The sequence below is a fragment of the Dreissena polymorpha genome, chromosome 2, assembly GCF_020536995.1.
Source record: "Dreissena polymorpha isolate Duluth1 chromosome 2, UMN_Dpol_1.0, whole genome shotgun sequence".
NCBI classification, from domain to species: domain Eukaryota; kingdom Metazoa; phylum Mollusca; class Bivalvia; order Myida; family Dreissenidae; genus Dreissena; species Dreissena polymorpha.
This window is the reverse complement of record NC_068356.1, coordinates 16,442,245-16,454,694: the sequence shown is the minus strand read 5'-3', so window position 1 is coordinate 16,454,694 and position 12,450 is coordinate 16,442,245. Positions and strand designations below refer to the sequence as shown.

The 12,450-nt window shown below is 34.6% G+C and overlaps 1 protein-coding gene across 4 annotated transcripts in view; it reads left to right on the top strand.

Moving 5' to 3' along the window:
- Positions 1-12,450, top strand: part of LOC127866009 (protein-lysine N-methyltransferase EEF2KMT-like) — a 29,538-nt gene that overhangs the window by 580 nt on the left and 16,508 nt on the right. Inside the window, exon 1 of one of the 4 annotated variants that reach the window (XM_052406195.1) lies at positions 5,337-5,458. The exons of the other annotated variants lie outside the window; for them this stretch is intronic. The gene's annotated coding sequence lies outside the window, so the exon portion shown is untranslated. Of the gene's footprint in view, positions 1-5,336; positions 5,459-12,450 lie in introns of those variants that run through there. 4 annotated transcript variants of the gene reach the window in all.

The following is a 12,450-nucleotide window of genomic DNA, read 5'->3' as shown; positions in this document are numbered from 1 at the left end:
ACCCACATCATAAGCTTTATTATCTAAATCGTTTTTGATTGAGAGGAACAAAGAATATACAACAACATATATCAGTTCTTTCCATGACCATGGGCAATTAAACATTCCCTTAGCGGGACGCTTGAATTTCGAAATCAGAGTCCCCGGGGTGCCTGAAATTTTCCGACCAGTGTATTTTGACAGTTATTTCAGCTTAAGATCAAAGCGATATTGACTTAGCCGAAAATTTTGAAAGCCGATTCAGTCTCCGCCAAAATACTTAAATAGTCAAATTTTTACAGGACAGTAGGTCCTGTAAACTGGGAAAAAATACAGGACCTCCTCTTTTTTTACAGGACCTACCAACTACATAAATATAATATGATTATAGGTGCTACCTAATTTACGGGCAAAAGCTTTTTAAGGTTTTTTAATAACCATGTATTTTTAATAAATATATGGACATGATTGTGTTCAAAATATTATAATTGTTGCAAAAATTAAGTAATGCATCACAAAAATCAATCTTAAAACGAGTTACATGTTCCAAGCTTAAAGATCTAGCATCTTATTTGTTTTTTGTTTTCTAGCCACAGGAATTTATAGCTGGTTCGGTGTCTGTGGTATAGTGGATGGGATGTCTGCTAACTGGCAAAGTCACTGGGAGGTCTCTGTATTGATCCGTTAAGTGGGTAATTTATACCAAATTATGCGACTATCGACCGCTAACTGGTATTGTGCGTATTTGATATAAATAATAATAATGTTTAATACATACGCACAATACCTATGAGTAAGCGGTCGATAGTCGCATAATTCGGTATAAATAATAATAATAATAATAATAATGTTCAATGTCAAATATCTCTAAAAGCAACAGACGTAAGGTGTCTTCTGATTGGCTAACACTCAAGGGTCGGTGAAAATTGTACGTTGAAGTACATTACTCTTTCTACCTAGTAGGTCTTGTAGACTTTCGACGTCATGGTACGTCATTATAGACACTAAGTACAGGTCCTACCGAGGAAACAGTTTGTTTCATCAAATGTCTCAATTCAACCTGACAGCTTGCTAAAGCAGTTGCATTTAGCACACAGTACAGTAAAAAACTAGCCATTTTGTAGCAATTCTAAAATCACAGTCTAAACTGCATACACTTAGCTTTTTAGTTACAATTTGAATGCAAATATTCGAATGCATCATGTTATATCATCCACATTTTTTTACTTAAACATTCAAATAACACATAACACAGTACATATATAAAAAGGTATGTGGTATTGTGTGGAGATACAAAACACTTCACATCATTTATTTGCACATAAAATAATAGTTACAAAATAAGTAAACTAAAACACTGTCATCAACCTACATTTCAAGAATATTTACGTATATGAAATTACAAAGTGGTGTCATTGTATTACCTTTTACAAAATTAAAATTGCTTGTTTTGTACTAGCCATAAAACATTTATCATGGATTAACAAGTAACAACAGATTTATTAATTACACAATAGAACGGAAATCATATTAATTGCATTATGCATTTTCTAAACAAGCTATTTGCTACTGTTTAGAATTACACTATCTTACTAAAAATGATCACAGGTACTTAGTGCTTTTACATACTTGTGGTAAGTTTTGTATTACTAGTTTGACAATTATCGGCAGACACTTGTCGATATACAGACAAAATTTGTATGGGAACTTTCATATTTTTTCAGCATAATTGCCTTCAAATTGTTAATTTAATAACCCTTTGACATTGTTTGCACATCTGATCTTATTATACCATAGCTGATTTTTGTTTATAGATAGACATATATAGACTTTTCAAAGTTCTATAAACGTTCACACATGTTCCATCCAAGTAAACAAACAGAACCAATAAAGATCACCACAGATAATAACTGTGTGTATAGCTTGGAAATTTTGATAAATCAGGAATCCCTCCTTTGTTGATTTCTGTAAACCAAAACTGTCAGTTTTGCTGGATAGAATGGCTTGTACAGTCGATCGGGTAGTTCCGGATCTCGGGTAATTCCGAATCAACTCTATGATTTAATTAAAATATTAGTCTAAACGATATTGCCATATCAATATAACTGTGATTTTTGGAAAATGTGATCAATTTCAAGCAATAACACAGTTTTGCTTCTTATTTCAACGGTGTTTTCATTGAAAATCACACTTTGGTAACTATCACAGTCGTGTCATTTTACCGTCGCACTGTCTATCAATAACACGCGTCAACAATTAAAAGACGATTTAGAAGCACATTTCCTTGGTAAATGCTTGTACATTTGGTATGAATTTGTTTATTTATTATCATTTTTAAATTCCTGCGAGTGATTTAAGTATATGTTTATGATTTATGGAAATAAAAGCATGGACATTGCACCTCGTGTACATGTCAGTTGCGGATCAGCTGATTGGGGAAAATCTCAAAACAGTTTATTATTGTTTAAATACTGTGTTAGTAATATTTTAAAGCTCTAGCTACCACAAAAGTTTATAATATATGTATATATATATATATATATATATATATATATATATATATATATATATATATATATATATATATGAAATGAAGAGTGCCTAGTTTCTCATAAAGTTGATACAATGTTTCATTTGAATTATTTAATTATAATACTATTTTGTGACTTCAATGTCGAGAAATACAGAGAATACGATTGAATTTTGTTTATTTTGTCTGTCTTTCTGCCCTAAAACTTTAACCTTGCTCATAAAATGAAACTTTATGGACCTGGTTCTCCAAACTTTACATGTTCTTGCATCTGATTGAGATCTATTATGCAAACCAGTTATGAGGCATTAGGTCTAAGTCACAAGGTCAAGGCTAACACATGCAGTAAGCATTTGTTGAATGCATCTTGGTTTGTTTGTATGTTTATGTGTTTAGTATTTTTAAAATAAGTTATAACATTTAAATGTATAATAGCGGAGTAATAAAAAACCAGCGGAGTGCTAAAATCTGTACTCTAGAAAAAATTTATGGATTAATAAATGATGGTAATATGTTACTAGTGCTGGAAGGAGATTGGTAATATTTTAAATATTTATCCAATTTTTAATGTGCATTTATGCTGTGATTTTGCATTTCAGATAATTGTCAAGTTGGACGGATGGGTCCTAAAAAGCACGGGTGCTCTGCACAGTCATTGGCAAAGAGGCTGAAGCGGATACTTTTATATATTTTTACATTATTGTGATCCTATTATTGTTAAATGTTGCCATAATATGTTATTTACCAAACATTTAACTTGATATCTAGTATTGTCTTCCATTTCTTTACCATTATTATCCCAGAGGTACTGGTTTATGTTGTTGTTGCTTTTTATACTTTTATTACATTATTTTACATTATTGTGATCATATTATTGTTACATGTTATCATACTATGTTATTTACCAAAAAAGTAACTTGATATCTAGTATTGTTTTCCATTTCTTTAGCAAATTTATTCTAGAGGCACTGGTTTATGTTATACTTTTATGGATGCTTTTATATATTTTTACATTATTGTGATCCTATTATTAGCAAATGCATTCCAGAGGTACTTGTTTATGTTCAGTTGTCATTTTTATGCCCCCGGATCGAATGATCGGGGCATATTGTGTTTGGCCAGTCTGTCATTCTGTCCCAAAACTTTAACCTTAGTTAAAGTTTTTTGATAACTTTTGCAATATTTAAGACAGAAACTTGATATTTGGCATGTATGTGTATCTCATGGAGCTGCACATTTTGAGTGGTGAAAGGTCAAGGTCATCGTTCAAGGTCAAAGAAGCTAATCCAAGGAAGTAATAAGCTTTAAAGGGCGATAATTATCTGTACCTGCCAAATGAACAAAAAACAAAGCGGCGCAATAGGGGGCATTGTGTTCCTGACAAACACATCTCTTGTTATAAATACATTTATATAAAGTTCTGTATTTTTTAGGACCTTAGTTATAAACATATTTTCTAGTCATACATAAAATGTTCTAGTCATAAGCATATATGTCATATTTTCATACAGTTTGTACATTATTGTGATTCTATTGTTGTTAAATGTTATTATATTATGTTATTTCCCAAGAAGGTATCTTGAGTTTATCAATAAATTGCTTGTATTGAGTATTTGTGCTTGTTTTATATAACCAATAATACAGAGGAATCCATTTCAAATCAAAACATAAATACTTTCCAACAGCTTTATTCTCCTGTGTACAGTCATACACCCCATAATGTTTTTAAATTGTCAGACAGTTATTAAACTGAAACAAACGAACCTATCTGATGTTTTATTTAATACATGCATCATTTGTTTTGACAGTCAAAATAATTGTTGACAGTCAAAATAAGTTTTGAGATGATCCCTGACCTACATCTTCCAAATAGTCCGAGTGATCCGAAATTACCGCACTCGATTCAGAACTAGCCGACTTTATGCAAGCGAATAAGTTCAAATTGGCATCAGAAATGTATTGATAAGTATTAATAAATTAATATGGCCTGAAAGATGAAATATTTTGCCTCAACAATCCAAGTTTTTTGAAAGCAATTGCTTTATTTTAAAAATATTTACACCATTATTTACGTTAGTGATCCGGAACTACCCGACCGACTGTATGATGCCCAGCTCTTGCCTTGGCAGAACAGCTTCTAAAAACGGAAAACCAAATATATCTTAAAATTTGATCAATAATGCAGACAATTTATAAATGTCTTGTTTTTTGTTGATTTGGAATCTGGAAGATTTGATTTTTTACGTAAGATTGTGGTACGGAAATCCAACGGTATCGGATTTTGTGGTTTTAGGCCTAAACTAATTATAGTGATATGTAACCTTTCGGGATATCGGTAAAGTGCGAGCAGACGAGGTGTAAATACGTTAAAAACGAAAGCTAAAAGACTAAAAAGTTAGATCGGAATATCTTTAAATTTTGTGAATAAATGTGTTTCTGGTGGATAACAACGAAAACTTACCAGAATATTGCTCATGATCACACGTAAAACTTCTTTCTGAGAGCGAATGGAAAATGCGTCACAAATTCTGACAAATAAACAGTAGGGTGTCGTTATTGAAATACCGCGAGAATACTGGAAGAATAGAGATGCCAACTATAATGTTTAAAACAAATAATTTTTTAACAAGCGTTTGTGATTTGTCAGGATTATAATAACAATATGATATTGAAAAGATCAAAGCAAATGAATTCGACAGATATAATTGAGATTCGGCAATATATTAAAGACGGGTTATGTTCACTTAAATTGTGTTTGGTAAAGACTGTCACTATAGATCTATGTAGTGAACCAGTCTTCGGCTTATCCCCAATGAAGAAGAGCATTCAGGGGAGATAATTGAGTAATGACTTAATTCTGGAACGGTTGCGAAGAAAAACAAATAATGCGAGAATATTTAGTGCAATTCGCTACACAATTATGATGTCATTGATATAACTTTTCCCAAGGTATGTATTTACATGTGATTTAGCATATGTCAAAGTGTTTTTGATTTGTTCAAGGTCATAAATAGCATCGCGAAAATATATGTCGCGTGGCAAATTTTTTTGAGACGTATCCATATGTGGTATTCTTATGTAATTTTATGTCTAAATTCCCATATGTATGAACGGTCAACGCCCGCTTCGCGGGCTTTTGCCCGTATTAATAAAATAACACGAAAAGCGGCCATACATGGTACTTGTTTAGTTCGATGAAACATGTTCTGAAAACTATTGAACACATTTATCATTATAATTGCACTATGTACAAAAAGATTTAAGGAGCATTTCATTTTCATTTTGAAAATCCACAACACAGTCTGAGTCATGGTCTTGCACGCCACAATAAACTGCATTCAAAATGTCAGTTTCACTTGGCGAGCTTTCATCTTCATCTTCTTCCAACTCAACATGGCTAGTACTCGCAACAACACTGACACCTTCCTGCATACATGCCATACGTCCCGATCTCGGCGGGACAGTCCCGCTTTTGAGCCCTTTGTCTCGCCGTCCCGATATGAGACGATTTGTCCCGACATTCGTAAACTAGAAATGGCGCGGCAGAGGCCGACGCGTATCCCCACGCCGAATGTTTGACCTAGGTGTGCCCCAGGGTTGGTAATGGGGCCATGCATAGCTGAGATTGACCGTATTGTCATAAAAGAAGTTCATCATCAATTAGAAGTTTATTGGTGTAGAAATGAAGAAGTTATAGTAAAAGGCAATTTTGGGTGGGTGTGACATATGTGGGCAGGGCGCCCCAGGGTTGGTAATTGTGCCATGCATAGTTGAGATTGACCGTATTGTCATAAGAGAAGTTCAGTATCAATTTGAAGTGAATCGGTGTAGAAAAGAAGAAATTATAGTAAAAGGCAATTTTGGGTGGGTGTGGTCTATGTGGGGCGGGGGCCCCAGGGTTGGTAATGGGGCCATGCATAGTTGAGATTGACCGTATTGTCATAAGAGAGGTTCAGTATCAATTTGAAGTGAATCGGTGTAGAAATGAAGAAATTATAGTAAAAGGCAATTTTGGGTGGGTGTGGTCTATGTGGGCGGGGCGCCCCAGGGTTGGTAATGGGGCCATGCATAGTTGAGATTGACTGTATTGTCATAAGAGAAGTTCAATATCAATTTGAAGTGAATCGGTGTAGAAATGAAGAAATTATAGTAAAGGCAATTTTGGGTGGGTGTGGTCTATGTGGGCGGGGCCCCAGGGTTGGTTATGGGGCCATGCATAGTTGAGATTGACCCTAATGTCATAAGAGAAGTTCAGTATCAATTTAAAGTGAATCCATGTAGAAATGAAAAAATTATAGTAAATGGAATTTTTTGGTGGGTGTGGCCTATGTGGGCGGGCGCCCCAGGGTTGGGATTGGGGCCATGCATAGTTGAGATTGACCCTAATGTCATAACAAAAGTTCAGTATCAATTTGAAGTGAATCCGTGTAGAAATGAAAAAATTATAGTAAATGGAAATTTTTGGTGGGTGTGGCCTATGTGGGCGGGGCGCCCCAGGGTTGGGAATGGGGCCATGCATGGTTGAGATTGACCGTATTTTCATAAGAGAGGTCCAGTATCAATTTGAAGTGAATCGGTGTAGAAATAAAGAAGTAAATGTAAAATTACCTAAAAAAATGAGTGATAATTTCTGACGCGGCCCCACCCCAACCGCTATAACTTTTGACCCAGGGGTCAGATCAAAATTCCAAATAGTGCAGGGTCGCACATATCCTCATAGCTACCATGTGTGTAAGTTTCAAGGTTCTAGTGCTTTTAGTGTAGGAGGAGATAGTGGCCAGGACGGACAGACAGACAGACGGACGGACGGCGGAGATAACCACAATATCCCCACCTTTTTTTCAAAAAGCGTGGGGATAAAAACAATGTAAGGTCTATAGGTTCCCAATAAAATTCGCTATTCAAGCTCTGTTTCGCTAACACTTACCCCCGCTAATCCCTTTATTGCCCCCAATTAACAATCCGATTCTACTTATCGTGTGTACCAGTGTTGTTTATGACACCTTATCAGCGATTTATCGGCTAATTATTGATTTCATCAGGCATTCACACCATGGTGGTCTTCAAGATAGTGGTCGCTTATTGCTATCGATAGTTGTATTATAATGAAATAAATGTTGAAAATGTGTTTATTTTTGTATTTGTTTGAAACGGTTTACAAAACAATTGTTTTGTACAATTAACTCTACGTCATTAATGAGTCTTTTACATTCAATGTTTAGTTCATAAATAGCGGGATTATCCGAATGTGCAATATACCAAAATCGCAACAAACAGTCCAATAAGTGATACCCATCCTGTCTAGTGTAATTGGGTGTAATTGTAATAAAAACAACGAGGTGCAATGCATGACAGTTTGACCCTACTCCAATTAAGGTAAAAACCACGAGGTGCTATGCATGACAGTTTGACCCTACTCCAATTAAGCCGCGACAATTGACAAGTAACAAACTGCGCATGGATACATGCTTAAAAAAACATCGCAACAAACAGTAAAAGTGGTACCCATCTTGTATTGTGTTATTGTAATAAAAACAACGTGTTATTATTCATGACAGTTTGACACTACCCCAATACAGCGCCTGACTATTCACAATTCAGTTTAATCTATGTATATAAGAAGAAAACAAAATATGATTATTAACATTAGAGAAAAATAATTCGAGTAAAGCATCCATAGACTTCTTTTGTCCTTTTGTTTTTGTTGGTGTAAAAACAGTTGAGGCGTTGTTGAGAGTTAAAATGAACACAAAGACGGTTTGCTTCCACCAAAAACCTACCTCTGAAATGTGTATGGCCGCGCATTCCGTATGTAACTGATGTAACTGTTCGGTAGATAGTTTACTGTAACCCGTACTTTCAGTGTACTGGATAGCCTCCCCTGCGTTAATGTTTGCCATTGAAATTAATATAATGAGTATTGTTGTCGTAATGTTCTAGATTTTGTACTTTAAAAAAATGAATATATTCTCGTTGTTTGCTATTGTCTTATTTTATAAAACTGTTATTGTTATGTTTTAGATTCCATGCTTCATGTCAGATGTTTAATGTCTTGAATAAAAGTATCAAGAGTATTTGTTAGTACTATACTGACTACAGTAAAGGTGGCATGATAAATCGTTTTAGGTGTCCCGCTTTTGGGTCAAATGTCCCGACAATTTTTTATGGAATGTCCCGCTTTGGACCTAAAAAATTATGGCATGTATGCCTTCCTGTACATTCTTGCGTGCATAATTGACCCGCCTATGTCCATGTGGTCTCTCTGCTGCACACTTGAGAACAATTCAAAATTATGTGTAAATATTATTTTTATATGAATTAGCATTAAAGTAAATGCTTTACAGTTTATATAAAAATTAACAATGAATTTTCAGCAAATTTGTTTATCAGCCAATAATCAATAACTGGGTTAGGATCAAAGCCAGCAACATCTGATGACAACAACTCAGGGAATAATCTAGAATTTACTATCTACCAGTCCCTTGAACTAGCAGATTTTAGACAAATGAGTCCCAGGCCAAAATTAATGAGTCCACCTTGAAAAAGTATGGGTCCCACATTTTGAAATATACCAAGTAATGAAGAAAACGAGTCTTAATCACACTAGCTCAATAACTATATTTTGCATTAAACTTAAAAAAATCTCAAAAACATATCCAAACCAAAAGAACAAATTCAGGTTTATCACTATCTTGTTTGCCTTCACATAGGCTATAACATTATCTGTTTCATAAATGTAACCTGTTACAACATTTCAACCTAATTCAAGTCAATTATAATATTATTGTTAACATCCGAATTGCGAACCTGATAATAATATTGATAATGTCCGAATTGCGAGCCGTTGACTTGTTTGTTTTGGATTTAGCTTCAACACCTTATTTCGGAAGATTTTTTTCTGTATTTTTTATGACTTAGTTACAAAAGGTTAAAGCAGGTTTTTTATCCGGAGACTCTAGAAAATATCATAACACACTCTATTTGAAAGGTCGATTCTAATTGGTTCGTATAATACAGCAGCTGCTTGACTAGAGCCAATCAAAAGTCTTGTTGCCGTCTTTAAGCCTCATTCGGTTAAACTCAGCGTTCATCGCTACACTTTTGACTCATACCCAAGATGGTTCGTACTTATTGTGATTCCCGTATGGGTTAAAGGATTCGTTTCAGCAATGCGTCCGAGTGGACGCACATATTTCAAAACTATGCGTCTATTTTGATATTTGTGCTTCATAGACGCGGGACGCGCATGTAGATTATTCCCTGACAACTTGGTCTGCATTAGGCTGTTTAATGTCGTGTCCTTCATGTTCAATCTGCGTGCTGTTTTCAATTATTAATAACTATCTCGATTACGTCCATACAAATTGATATTTTTATCATTTAATAATCAGATTTATAATTATCTTAATCAGCGACTAGGCTGTCATGATTTAGACCGTCCTGACGAGCATGTGTCATATGGTAACGACGCAAAAAAATGGACCAATCAGGTGCATCGCAAAATTCCGTAGAGAAGAGCGTTGGAACGGAAAGACGCGATCGCTATTTTAATACCGCGGAAAACTTTCAGAGCCTTAAAAACATAAATAATCAACAATTTCATTTTTTTACCGGACAATCGGTCCTGTAAATTAGACCGACAGGCCGGACCTTACAAAATTTTACAGGACATGTCCGTCGGTCCGACCATGTTTGGCGGAGACTGCCGATTTAAGATCCTTTGTCGCTTTACCCAACTAAAAACGGAGCGTCACTGTATTAGAAAATCAATATTGGCCAATGAGAGCTCAGGCTTTGTATGAGCGACAGCAGACGGCAGGCATTACTTGCAGTTAAATCATAAAGACAACTCGTGACATACATGTAATTGCCACAGAAATCTTAGCAAGTTACCGTAATCCTCGTGGACAACGTGAATTTCATGCATAATTCCATCAAAACATTTATTCGACTCGTAAAGTGTTTAAACAAATTTTCTTGAATTCATAAAGCAACTGTTAATATTTGTTGAAATCTCAATAATTAAATTTGTTATCCAAAACCCATTCCCGGGAGTAAGTCGATGTAAACGCGTTTTTAATCCGAAACACACTTTTGAATGTTAATGTTACCGCAACGTTGAAATATTCTTGCTTCAAATAAGAGGTGCAAATTTATTTTGTGTCAGATCTTTTTCTCAATTAAAAAGAGCACAAAAATTATGCAGCATCAGTGCTTTCCACAGGCAATTTAACGCTAAATGGGTTTGAAAGGGGGCAGCGTGGCGCTACAAAAAAGGGCATGTCGCCGCTCCACGCTTAAACGGCCTGGAAAAAACACTACAGTTACTTAGAAGACTGATGATGGCAAGCGGCTGTAATCCTCGTGGACAGCTTGAATTTCATGCATAATTCCGTCAAAACATTTTATATGACTTGTAAAGTGTTTAAACAAATTTTCTTTGAATTCATAATGCAACTGTTAACATTTGTTGAAATCTCAAATGGGAATAATTAAATTTGTAGTCGATGTTAAAGCGTTTTTAATCTAAAACACACTTCCGAATGTAAATCTTACCGCAACGTTGAAATATTCTTGCTTCAAATTAGCAGTGCAAATTTATTTTGTGTCGAATGGTTTTCTCAATTAAAAAGAGCGCGAAAATTATGCAGCATGTACTACATCGTGTCATTTGCATATAAAGCGTGCGTGTATTGAGCGTTTTAAAAAGCACACAACATGTCAGGGGATTGACGCATATTTCATCAAATCTATAAATAGTCACTTACAATTTATTTGATATTATAGAAAATGGTATGGTTTGTGTTAAAGAAATAATTGAGAGCTTTTATCGTAAATATTTACCAGAAGTGATTTATAAAAACAGAATAAACAGGATTTATATCGGTTTATAAATAGAAACTTGAAAAGTAGTACATGTAAGTATAGGTATACAGTAATAGAGTCGGGTTGACACGGATGTATTGGGGAATCGTTCGAGTTGGGATTTTACCATCTAGACTATGCGGGAAAGTTTTAAAACAATTAAACAATATATATTTTTAAACGACTGGGGGATTTTCTTGAAGAGTCATAGCGCACCAAATGACGTCTTTAGAATCATAGATTTTGATGAATTTCGGTAGGGTAAGTAAATCCAGTTCTATAATTGTTTAAAGGCATTTTGAATTAAAATATATATTGGTGTATGCAAAGGAGTTATTACCATGTATGTTAGAAAAATCATGGTTATTTTTATCAGGGCTTTTCACCCTTATATAACAAGGGCTGAAATTTGGCCCCTTCCCAATTGAAAATAAGGTCATTTTTTCCCAAATTTGAATAAAGGAATTTCCCAAATTGTAAAAAAAACACAAAAAAAAACTTTTTTTTTTACTTAGACATATTGGGCATCTCCCAAATTGAAACATATGAGCTCTAATATGATTAAGAATGCACCACAGCGTGTCTTGTAATACTTCTGCACAATGAAAAGACCCTTTTTCAAAAACTTTAAAAAAAACACGGTCTTCCCAAAATGAGCAGTTATCGCGCATGGCTATTTAAAGTCGACGATGCAGGGATTTGTCCCATATTTAGCACTTTATTTACAAATTTCTTTAAAGGTTTGCCAGTGAAAAAGTTTTTGCACCAACAATTATATTAACAAATGTCCCCGAGTAAAATATCCGCCAGGGTTTCTTAAAAAAAATTGTATTAGAGTGGTGAAAAATTTGACTTTACATTCAACACAGGGGTTTTTCTGCCTATTTTGGGAAAAGGAGTCTGACCAAATTGGGAATTTTTTATCGACAAAATTGTCCATTTTGGGAATTTTGGCTGCAATGAAACGGCTCATTTTGGGAAAACATTGTGAATTTATCATGCTTAAATAAGTCAGAGGTTTAACAAATATTTTTTGTTATGTTGACATTTAATGAAGGTAAGCATCAGATGAGTCA